The sequence below is a fragment of the Schistocerca piceifrons genome, chromosome 2, assembly GCF_021461385.2.
Source record: "Schistocerca piceifrons isolate TAMUIC-IGC-003096 chromosome 2, iqSchPice1.1, whole genome shotgun sequence".
NCBI lineage: Eukaryota > Metazoa > Arthropoda > Insecta > Orthoptera > Acrididae > Schistocerca > Schistocerca piceifrons.
This window is the reverse complement of record NC_060139.1, coordinates 1,039,934,672-1,039,946,908: the sequence shown is the minus strand read 5'-3', so window position 1 is coordinate 1,039,946,908 and position 12,237 is coordinate 1,039,934,672.

Here is a 12,237-nt window from a genome sequence, read left to right as displayed (position 1 = left end):
CTAAAGCATCATGCCCCACGCCTCCAGTAGCTTCACACGGAAACACACTCTCTTCTCCAATGGACAACCCTCCACTGTAACAATTGTGTTTAAAATCAACACACCTCTTATAAGCGTGCATCTACTAAAAAAAGAAAATACAATCTCAGCAAAGGTAGATCTCCTGTTTCCACGAAAATAGGCGCGGTCTATTTTCTTTTAGTTTCATGAGCAAAGTCTGTATAGTTTGAGAGCATTCCTCGTTTTCAAATTATAAACTGTCATGCACGTGGCCATGCTTTTACATTCAAATGCAGGATACAATTCGCATCTCTGTCTTCCCCACCTTCTGTTATTTTGCAACATCCAACTGAGTTAGAAAAAAGAAACTACAGCACTATCGCCGATTACATATGACCAAACTGCAGAGGTCGGTGCTATACATCTGACATTTTTGCTCTGTAAGTTACCTCACATCTATACATGTCCACCCTGCGTAAACTCGAAACAGACATCCAATATTTTGCTGCAAAAAATGTCCTCCATATTTCATCAGAGTAAATAAAAAGCGAGAATTTAAACTCCAAAGAAAAGACATTTATGTTAAGTGAGTTCTTTCAGCTTGTTGGACAAAGTTACATGGCCTGAGAGTGTCCCTCGCATTCAGATCAATGTCTGTAAATAGACTGCCATGCGTGTTTGCATTAAAAACATTTCAGACACATGAGATAACATTGCAGAATAAAGCCTTTCGTGTCAGTTGTTCAAAAGCACAATCATTACACTTTCAACAACAAGCATTCAACAACAACAAGCTATAATTGAGGAGGATTTTGTTGTTTTGTACACTATGGCAGGTCTCATATTACCAGTGCTTTACTATGTTGCACTGGCGTTTGCGAAACATAAAAAACAAATCGTGAGAGCATGCCTTCTAATAGAACCTCATAATGTTACCTAGTAGAGAAGTCTACAGCCGGCAGACTATCATTCACAGTAGTAGCAGATTGTTGCACTGTAGTTTCGTAAGCAATTTCGTCTCCATAGAACAGCACGTTTCACGCAATCTACTCATATATCGGGAAAAACACTATTATTTCTAGATTCCACAACAAGCTATAACTCAAGCAATGTCTACTTTATAATTAGAGGTCATGAAGCATGAAATAACACAGGACTTGCGATAATATATATTTTTAAACATACAATCGTGACGACAACAATAAAAACGGTCATGATCCCTGACAGTAGATACCATGGATTTCTATTAGATTTACGAGCAAAAATTGTTGTGGTTTGAGAGCATTCCATGTATTCAAATTATAAATTGTCTTGCATGAGCACATTACATTCATTTCAGACATATGAAATACCAATACAGATCAGCATCTATACTGTCATTCATTATGTTCGAGAGCACTCCTCATCAGTATTTTGTAACATCCATAGCAGGTAAAAATCTATCAACTATCTGCTTCCAAACTTTAATCTGTCACACCACTCCTTGTAATAGAGCCTCCTAACATGGCCCTATAAGATTTTACTGCAACTCTCTCTCACAATATTTCGAAAAACAAATACCATCTGGATGTTGACACAGAGCATATTACATACACACGTCCTGGTCTATTGAAGCAGCTGGCCAGTGATCAAAGTCACTTGCACAGACCTATGTAAAATTTTGTCGCCTGTGCTGGAGGAAGACCACATCCCAGAGACTATCAGTCACGAGAGATCGTTCCTGTTCTCGCATAAGCAGTTTGATACTTTGTTTTTAAACTGTAACACATCCAATTAGTGTATGACTGCAGCTTTGTACACCGCCATATGTTTTGTTTTTCTACCATGACATCGAGGTCTGTGTCAGGTGCTAAACTAACATTAACATGTTACGATCCATTGGCTCTCACAGAAACCTGTACTTTGCATGCTGTGAACTATGCTGCTCCCACAACGAACAGGATTGTAGAAGTAAAACACAGAGGTGATGTTTCTTATTGAGAAAACACCGCAACATACAGAAACTGGAAGAGTTTGCAGTATTGTAAAGTCTTTCCAAACAACTGTCCAAAGGTAATGATCTATTCAGTTAATCTCATCTTCCACAGTGACAGGGCAACAGATGTCTCTGTGTTCCATTTCAGAGAGACAAAGAGCATTGTTTCCTCAGTTTTTGGTCATGTACACCATCACGGATGTTGACCATCGCTAGAAGGTGGTGTTCACAACACACGGGGGTCCCAGAAATAAAAAGAGGTAATCTTATCTTACTGGTGAAAAACAAATGTTGAGGGCATTGCAGCATGTAGAAATAGTATGAGTCTGCAGTATTGAGGAACATCGTCAAGCAACTGTCTAAATATGTGAACATTAAAACTAACTGTAAATCTATCTCAGCACAGCTTGCTAAAGCTAGAGGTGAGAAGTTCTTTCTAAGATGTGAAGTAAAACAGTTCTATAAAAAGAAAGAAGACCTAAACCGATTAGCTTACAGCACCTATATGGAATTAATGTTATTAGCACATCCAGCACAGATCCCATTACTGCATGATATCCTTCGAAACATAATGAAAACACATACAATAAAATAAACAGCACTCATCAAAAGAAGTTTGACAATTTCAGAAAGAGAAACAAGCTGCCTATCGATAAATACGTAAATAAGAATAGTAATCCCCACAAATTTTTCCCAAGAGTTGTAAATTCAACCAACATTGAATTCAGTGAGACAGAGATGACACTACTTAATAAGGGTTTGAAGCATACTATAAATCCAAGCATCAATCACAAAAACATAAAAGACACCATAAGCTCACTAAAGATAGCCAGTGGCTTTGCAAAACTTAATGACACTGAACAAACAGTAATAGGCCACAAGGCTAATAAAATTATACAGAAACACATAACTACAAAAGCAACAAAAACAAACGAATTTGAAATAAATGTACTCCAGACAATCAATAAGAAACTACAAAACTATAATGCCCTGGCAGTAAAATCTGATAAAGGTTCCACAACAGTTATTATGTTTAAGGGTAATTATATACACAAAACACTCGAATTCTTTGCAAACAACCACATACTGGAAGTCCAAGTTGACCCCACACCAAAGTTTCAAGCTAAAATAAAAAAATGCCTCAGCAACAGTAACTTGCTTTTCACTAAGAATGAAGTAGAAGACCTTATTGTGATGAACACAACAGCCCCCAAACTCAGAGCACAACCAAAAGTCCATAAAACCAACACACCTACAGGCCTGTTGTGAATTCAATTAATAGCCCACCTTACAAATTAATGAGAGAACTAAATGACACACTTGTAGACAAATACACATTTGAAAAATAATATTCCATAAAGAACAGCTATGAACTTATCAACAGTTGGAAAGGTTTGACGGTACCACCTCAAGCCAAGCTTCTATCCCTAGATATTGTTAACCTTTGCAGCAGTATACCTGTAGATGAAACAGTTGAGATAATAAGAATGAACCTATTGAGAAACAATCAATGAGCAAACCAGAAATCATAGAACTAGTAGATGTACTTAATATATTGCTCTCACATAGTTACTTGTCTTTTAACAATAAAATTTACAAGCAGGACCAAGGACTAGCAATGGGAAGCCCTCTCAGTGGCATATTAGCTGAAATATTTATCAACCATATAGAAAATAAGATTCTAACAGTAAATGATAACATCACAAGCAAAGTTAAATTCTATAAGAGATATGTAGATGACACCCTCATTCTATTTGATGGCATAGAGGATGAAGTGACAAACCTTTTTAACAAATTCAATAGCCTACATAAAAAATATTCAGTTCACCCTTGAACAGGAAGAAAACAACACCATACCTTTTCCAGACATAAAAATATCAAAACAGATCCAAAAGGTAGCTTTCAATGTTAACAGAAAACCTACTGGCACTGACACCACAATACCAAACTCCTCAACACATCCCTCCCCCCTCAAAAATGCTGCTTATAGATCAATGCTGTACAGAGCACACAAATTTCCACTTCAACATACAGAACTCCAACAAGAACTAGAAACCATAACATATACTGCAATAAACAATGGATATGAACCTTCTCTAATTAATAACATGTCACAACAGATAAAAAATAAACTGAACAAACAACATCAAACTACACTCACAACTGACAGTGCCCCAGCAGTCAAATATCTAAAAATTCCATATCTTGGAATAGTATCTGACAAATTAGCAAGACTATTCAAAAACACAGAAGTAAAAATTAGCTTCAGCACCAACAACAACCTAAGTAGGAAGCTTGTACACAATATAAAACCACCAGATGCAAGTCTTGATGCATCTGGCATTTACAAAATGACCTGCAGCCAATGTAATAAATATTGTATGGGCCAAACAGGCAGAAATTTCAGAACCCGATTCAAAGAACATTTAGACTGCTACAGGCTTGATGAATGCAACAAATCAGCAGTAGAAACTCACATTAAAGACACAGGCCACCCTGGCCCCTGGCTGACGTGTGGGAAGATTCCATCTCGGTTCTGATCAGAACAGGGACCAGCAGTACTGGTATTAATAAATTTCTGTTTCCTGTAGCGCTGACTTCAACCATCATCTGCCGATAGCGTAGTAAATCGCCGAAACTGGTAGCCAAATAAAATAAATTTGGAAACTAGACGGCTGAAAGATGATCTGGCTCTCTGAGCACTATGCGACTTAACTTCTGAGGTCATCAGTCGCCTAGAACTTAGAACTACTTAAACCTAACTAACCTAAGGACATCACACATCCATGCCCGAGGCAGGATTCGAACCTGCGACCGTTGCGGTCGCTCGGTTCCAGACTGTATCGCCTAGAACCGCACGGCCACTCCGGCCGGCTGAAAGATGATCTATTTGACATCCTGTATCGAACACCCGAGTCGCACAAACACCTTTGAAAAGATGGACAGACAGAGACTTGGATGACAGTGTCTGCAAGTTCCAAAACCGCAGGAGTCACAGCTGTGCGCGGCTGACCAGCACGTGGGTGATGGGAGAGGTTTGCGCGGCCTTGTTGTGATGATGACAGAGGCCTCGCCCAACGACTCACCGCGCTTTTCTTCACTGCCAGGTCGCCGTAGTCTTTCTGCAAACGCTTGTGAGTATCTGCGATGCTCTGGTTTTCCGCTAAAAGTATTTCAGTGACGTCTCTCTGCTTGGAACGCACCTCCCTTACTGACGCCATTTTGAAGGCTACGCACAGCGCCGCCACCTGTCGGAACTTCATGAAGCTATAGGGGCTGAAGCGGAAATATTCCACCATGTCCCACAACAAATTCCGCATTGTTTTCAAGCGAATTGGTCAGAGAAACAAAGTGTTCTATTACTTACTGAACACCCCTTGTGGTTGACTTACAAATAGGCGAGCAGAAATTGCAAAGGAACTATTCATCGTTTTCTATTAGTATGTGCAGCCCCCTTAGAACGTTTACAGATAATGCTATCATTTACCCTCAAGTAAACTCAATTACAAGATCAAAAAGAATTACAAATATCAGCTTTGTGTAAAAAGTGGTAGTTGATCCTCTACATGAGTACTAAAAAAAAATCTGTTCAAATCTGGCTACACGATATATCTCACAAAAATAATGGTTTCCGACTCAGCTAAGTTCCTGAGGACTACAATTATGAACCACTTACATTGGAACCACGATGCGGAAAAGACTGCCTTTTTGCTTCTGCATTATTGCTTTGCGGTATGCGATCCTTACCAGATGAGATTGATGCAGGACATTTAAAACGTTCAAACAAGGACTGCTCGATTTGTATTGTGAAGTATGTGTGGTGGGTGGGAGGTCGGAACGGAATGTGATGTGACATGATAAGCGAGTTGAAGTGACACTCATTAAAACAAAGGACTTTTTTGTTGAGAGAGCTCTTTTCACGAAATTATTATCAGCCGCTGTCCCCTCCGAATGTCAAAGCATTTTGTTGATTCCTAAGTATGTAACAGAAGAAATATTACAGTTGATCGATTGAAAAAAAAAGTAGAAATACATGTAGGGAATCTCAGGAACACAGAAATACGTCACTTGGGAATGAAATAAATAGGAAGTGCAGGGAAACTAAGGCGAAATGACTGCGTGAAAAATGTGAAGAAATCGAAAGGAAATCATGGTAGCAAGGACTGACTCATCATACAGAAAAAACTTCGATGCAAGGTTGGTAACATTAATAGTGCAACGGGAATTCCACTGTTACATGCAGAAGAGAGAGCGTATAGGTGGAAAGAGTACATTGAAGGCCTCTAAAAAGGGAAGGCTTGCTTTACGACGCGAAAGAAGAAGAAATAGGAGTCGACAGAGAAGAGATAGGGGATCCAGTATTAGAATCAGAATTTAAAACGGATTTGGAAGACTTATGATCGAATAAAACAGAAGGGATAGAAAATATTCCATCGGAATTTCCAAAATCGTTGGGGACAGTGGCCACAAAAATGGTGTGTACATTGTATGAGTCTGGCAATATACCAATTGACATTCGAAAATACAGCATTCATACAATTCCGAAGACTGTGAAAGCAGATAAGTGCGAGAATTGTTACAGAATGGGACCAACAGCTCATGCAGCCAAGTTGTTGACAAGAATAATGTACAGGAGAATGAAAAAGAAAACTGAGAATGTGTTAGATGATCAGTTTTGCTTTAGGGAAGATAAAGGCACCAAAGAGGAAATTCTGACTTTGCGGTCGACAGTAGAAGAAAGACCAAATAAAAAATCAAGATATGTTCATATGATTTGCTGACCTGAAAAAAGCGTTCGACGATGTCAAATAGTGCAAGATGTTCGAAATTCAGAGAAAAATAGGGGTCAGCTATTGGGAAAGACGGGTAAAACACAATATACAAGGTTGTCCATTGATCGTGTCTGGGCTAAATATCTCACGAAATAAGTGTCAAACGAAATAACTACAAAGGACGAAACTTGTCTAGCTTGGAGGGGGAAACCAGATGGCGCTATGGTTGGCCCTCTAGATGGCGCTGCCATAGGTTAAACTGATATTAACTGCGTTTTTTAAAAATAGGAACCCCATTTTTATTACATATTCGTGTAGTACGTAAAGATATATGAATGTTTTTAGTTAAACCACTTTTTCCGCTTTGTGATAGTCATTGTAATAGTCACAAACATATGGCTCACAATTTTAGACGAACAGTTGGTAACAGGTAGATTTTTTTAATGAAAATACAGATCGTAGGTACATTTGAACATTTTATTTCGGTCGTTCAAATGTGATACATGTACCTTTGTGAACTCACCATTTCTGAGAACGCATGCTATTACAGCTTGATTACATGTAAATACCACATTAACGCAATAAATGCTCAGAATAATGTCCGTCAACCTCAATGCATTTGGCAATACGTGTAACGACATTCCTCTCAGCAGCGAGTAGTTCACCTTCCGTAATGTTCACACATGCATTGACAATGCGCTGACGCATGTTGTCAGGCGTTGTGGGTGGATCACGACAGCAAATATCCTTCAACTTTCCCCACAGAAAGAAATCCGGGTCGTCAGATCCTGTGAACGTGCGGGCCATGGTATGGTGCTTCGACGACCAATCCACCTGTCATGATATAGGCTATTCAATATCACTTCAACCGCACGCGAGCTATGTGCCGGACATCTATCATGTTGGAAGTACATCGCCATTCTGTCATGCAGTGAAACATCTTGTAGTAACATCGGTAGAACATTACGTAGGAAATCAGCATACATTGCACCATTTAGATTGCCATCGATAAAATGGGGGCCAATTATCCTTCCTCCCATAATGCCGCACCATACATTAACCCGTCAAGGTCGCTGATGTTCCACTTCTCGCAGCCATCGAGGATTTTCCGTTGCCCAATAGTGCATATTATGCCGGTTTACGTTACCGCTGTTGGTGAATGGCGCTTCGTCGCTAAATAGAACGCGTGCAAAAAATCTGTCATCGTCCCGTAATTTCTCTTGTGCCCAGTGGCAGACTGTACAAGACGTTCAAAGTCGTCGCCATGCAATTCCTGATGCATAGAAATATGGTACGGGTGATGTTGATGTAGCAATCTCAACACCGACGTTTTTGAGATTTCCGATTTTCGCGCAATTTGTCTGCTACTGATGTGCGGATTAGCCACGGCAGCAGCTAAAACACCTACTTGGGCATCATCATTTGTTGCAGGTAGTGGTTGACGTTTCACATGTGACTGAACCCTTCCTGTTTCCTTAAATAATGCAACTATCCAGCGAACGGTCCGGACACTTGGATGATGTCGTCCAGAATACCAAGCAGCATACATAGCACACGCCCGTTGGGCATTATGATCACAATAGCCATACATCAACACGATATCGACCTTTTCTGCAATTGGTAAACGGTCCATTTTAAGACGGGTAATGTATCACGAAGCAAATACCGTCCGCATTGGCGGAATGTCACGTGATGCCACATACTTACACGTCTGTGAATATTACAGCGCCGTCTGTCACAAAGCGAAAAAAGTGGTCCAACTAAAACATTCATATTTCTTTACGTACTATACGAATATGTAATAAAAAATCGGGGTTCCTACACTACTGGCCACTAAAATTGCTACACCAAGAAGAAATGCAGATGATAAACGGGTATTCATTGGACAAATATATTATACTAGAACTGACATGTGATTACATTTTCATGCAGTTTGGATGCTTAGATCCTGAGAAATCAGTACCCAGAACAACCACCTCTGGCCGTAATAACGGCCTTGATACGCCTGGGCATTGAGTCAAACAGAACTTGGATGGGGTGTACAGGTACAGCTGCACATGCAGCTTCAACAGGATACCACAGTTCATCAAGAGTAGTCCCTGTTGCTCAGCCACCATTGACCAAACGTTTTCAGTTGGTGAGAGATCTGGAGAATGTGCTGGCCAAGGCAGTAGTGGAACATTTTCTGTATCTAGAAAAGCCTGTACAGGACCTACAACATGCGGTCGTGCATTATCCTACTGGAATGTAGGGTTTCGCAGGGATCGAATGAAGGGTGGAGCCACAGGTCGTAACACATCTGAAATGTAACGTCCACTGTTCAAAGTGCCGTCAATGCGAACAAGAGGTGCCCGAGACGTGTAAACAATGGCACGCCATACCATAACGCCAGGTGACAAGCCAGTATGGCGACGACGAATACACATTTCCTATGTGCGTTAACCGCGATGTCGCCAAACACGCAAGCGAACATCATGACGCTGTAAACAGAACCCGAATTCATCCGAAAAAATGACGTTTTGCCATTCGTGCACCCAGGTTCGTCGTGAGTACACCATCGCAGGCGCTCCTGTCTGTGATGCAGCGTCAAGGGTAACCGCAGCCATGGTCTCCGAGCTGATAGTCCATGCTGCTGCAAACATCGTCGAACTGTTCGTGCAGATGGTTGTTGTCTTGCAAAACGTCCCCATCTGTTGACTCAGGGATCGAGACGTGGCTGCACGATCCGTTACAGCCAAGCGGATAAGATGCCTGTCATCTCGACTGCTAGTGATACGAGGCCGTTGGGATCCAGCACGGCGTTCCGTATTACCCTCCTGAACCCACCGATTCCATATTCTGCTAAAAGTCATTGGATCTCGACCAACACGAGCTGTAATGTCGCGATACGATAAACCGCAATCGTGATAGGCTACAATCCGACCTTTATCAAAGTCGGAAACGTGATGGTACGCATTTCTCCTCCTTACACGAGGCATCACAACAACGTTTCACCAGGCAACGCCGGTCAACTGCTGTTTGTGTATGGGAAATCTGTTGGAAACTTTCTTCATGTCAGCACGTTGTAGGTGTTGTCGCCGGCGCCAACCTTGTGTGAACGCTCTGAAAAGCTAATCATTTGCACATCACAGCATCTTCTTCCTGTCGGTTAAATTTCGCGTCCGTACCATGTCATCTTCGTGGTGTATCAATTTTAATGGCCAGTAGTGTACTTAAAGAAACGCAGTTGATATCCGTTTGACCGATGGCAGCACCATCTAGCGTGCCAACCATAGCGCCATCTGGTTTCCCCCTTCAAGCTAGATGAGTTTCGTTCTTTGTAGTTTTTTCGTTTGATGCTTATTTCGTGCGATATTTGGCCCGTTCACGATCAATGGACCACCCTGTAGACAAGAGCCAAGAGGTAAGAATGACAGTGGAAGACCAAAAACGGAGTCCTCGGATTGAAAATGGTGTAAGACAGGGATGTAGTCTTTAACCTCAACTGTTCAGTGTATACTTCGAAGAAGGAATGACACAAATAGAAGAGTGGTTCGGGAGTGAGATTAAAATTCAGGGTGAAAGGATTTCAATGATAAGATTCCCTGATGACAATGCTATCCTCAGTCAACGTGAAGACGAATGACAGGATGTGCTGAAGGGAATGAGCAGTCTAATGAGTGCAGAATATGAACCAAGAGCAAATTGGAGAAAAACGAAAGTAATGACAAGTAGCAGAAACCGAACAGCAACAAGCTTAACATCAGGATTGGCGGTCACGGTGTAGATAAAGTTAAGGAATTCTGCTACGTAGGCAGCAAAAAATCCATGACGAACCGAGTAAAGAGGACATAAAGAGCAGACTAGCACTTTCAGGAAGGACATTCCTGGCCAAGAGAAGCCTACTAATGTCAAACATAGGCCGTAATTTGTGGAAGAAATTTCTGAGAATGTACGTTCGAAGCACAGCATTGTTTGGTAGTGAGGCATGGACTATGGCAAAACCGGAACAGAAGAAAATCGAAGCATTTGAGACGTAGTGCTACAGATCAACGTTGGAAATTAGGTGGACTGATAAGGAAGGAATGAAGAGGTTCTTTACAGCATCAGCGAAGAAAGGAATATATGGAAAACACTGACAATAAGGAAAAGCAGGATGGTAGGGCATCTGTTAACACATCACGGAGTATCTTCCATGGCACTAGACGGAGTTGCAGAGATTAAAATCTGCAGAGGAGGGCAGAGATTGGAGTACATCCAGCAAATAATCGAGGACATATTTTGCAAGTGCTACTTGGCACGGGAGAGGAATTCGTGGCGGGCCGCATCAAACCAGTCAGGGAAAAATCACCATCGTGACAAATTAACGGGAATCAGAGCTCACAAGGAAACATTTACGTTTGATTTCCCCCCGTGCTAATCTACGGTGTTACGGCAGAAAAATAGTCTGAAAGCGATTCTATAAAGGCTGTAGCAAACACATAATTGTGAAATGCAGACCAGTCATGTAGATCTAGATGTAAATAATAAAAAAATTAGTGTACAAACTCAAGGAAACATTGACTTCCTGCTTCGTTTCCCAGTTTGTTTCTTACAAGGAGAACACGGCAAGTGCAATAACCCTATTACCCAGAAACTTCGCTCAGTGGGAGAGGGATCAAAACAAAAGCCCAAGTGTCTAGGATTATCCGTAGATACTCGACTGTTTTTGAGGAAACGACGGTCAACGTTTTCGGGGTACTTTATGTGCCTATGAGCGAGTAAATACATCAACGGACGCGATGTCACAGTGGCTACCGTTGCGGCTTCGTGCTTTTGCGCCCCGTGTTCGGATCCCGATTATTGTTTATACTTTTTTTTTCTTTATTCATCGACCCATATGCGTCGAAGATCACTATACGGACGTTTTCCAGTGTATATTGTAATAACGTTGTCATCATTCGTCTACTAATAATATGCCTGATGAACGTATTTAAAAAAAGTAATGAATGACAAAATTATTTGAAACTGTTGAATTCCTGAAATGTATCGATCTACAGTAAGCGCCAGTTTTCGCAACAGAAGACCCGTTATGCGTGGTTTGCCGCACAATCATTGGCCATACGTGAAATCTTCAGCCATGTTAACCACAATTCTTTCGCGAGGGAGATTCATACGAATAAATGTCACCGTGGCAACCTTGCCTTCGCACGATGCTTGTGGAGTTGTGGTGTCCGGAATTTCTATATTTAAGATGTTTCTACGATCGGTACCATCCAAGAGAATTATCAAATCTTGCTGAAGAATAAACATAAGAATAAAATGTAAGAATTAACGTAAGAATTGAGGTGAGCACGGAATATAAGAATATGAAAATTTAAATAGATTGTAATCGCTGAAAATCCCATCCACACGTAAGTTATGTAATAAATGTATGACATTGTGAACCCAGTCGTATTTTTACAGTTAATATAGCGCCATTGTATCCCCTAACTTGATCAGAAACATTCGTGGGTAACATTTTACGGACAT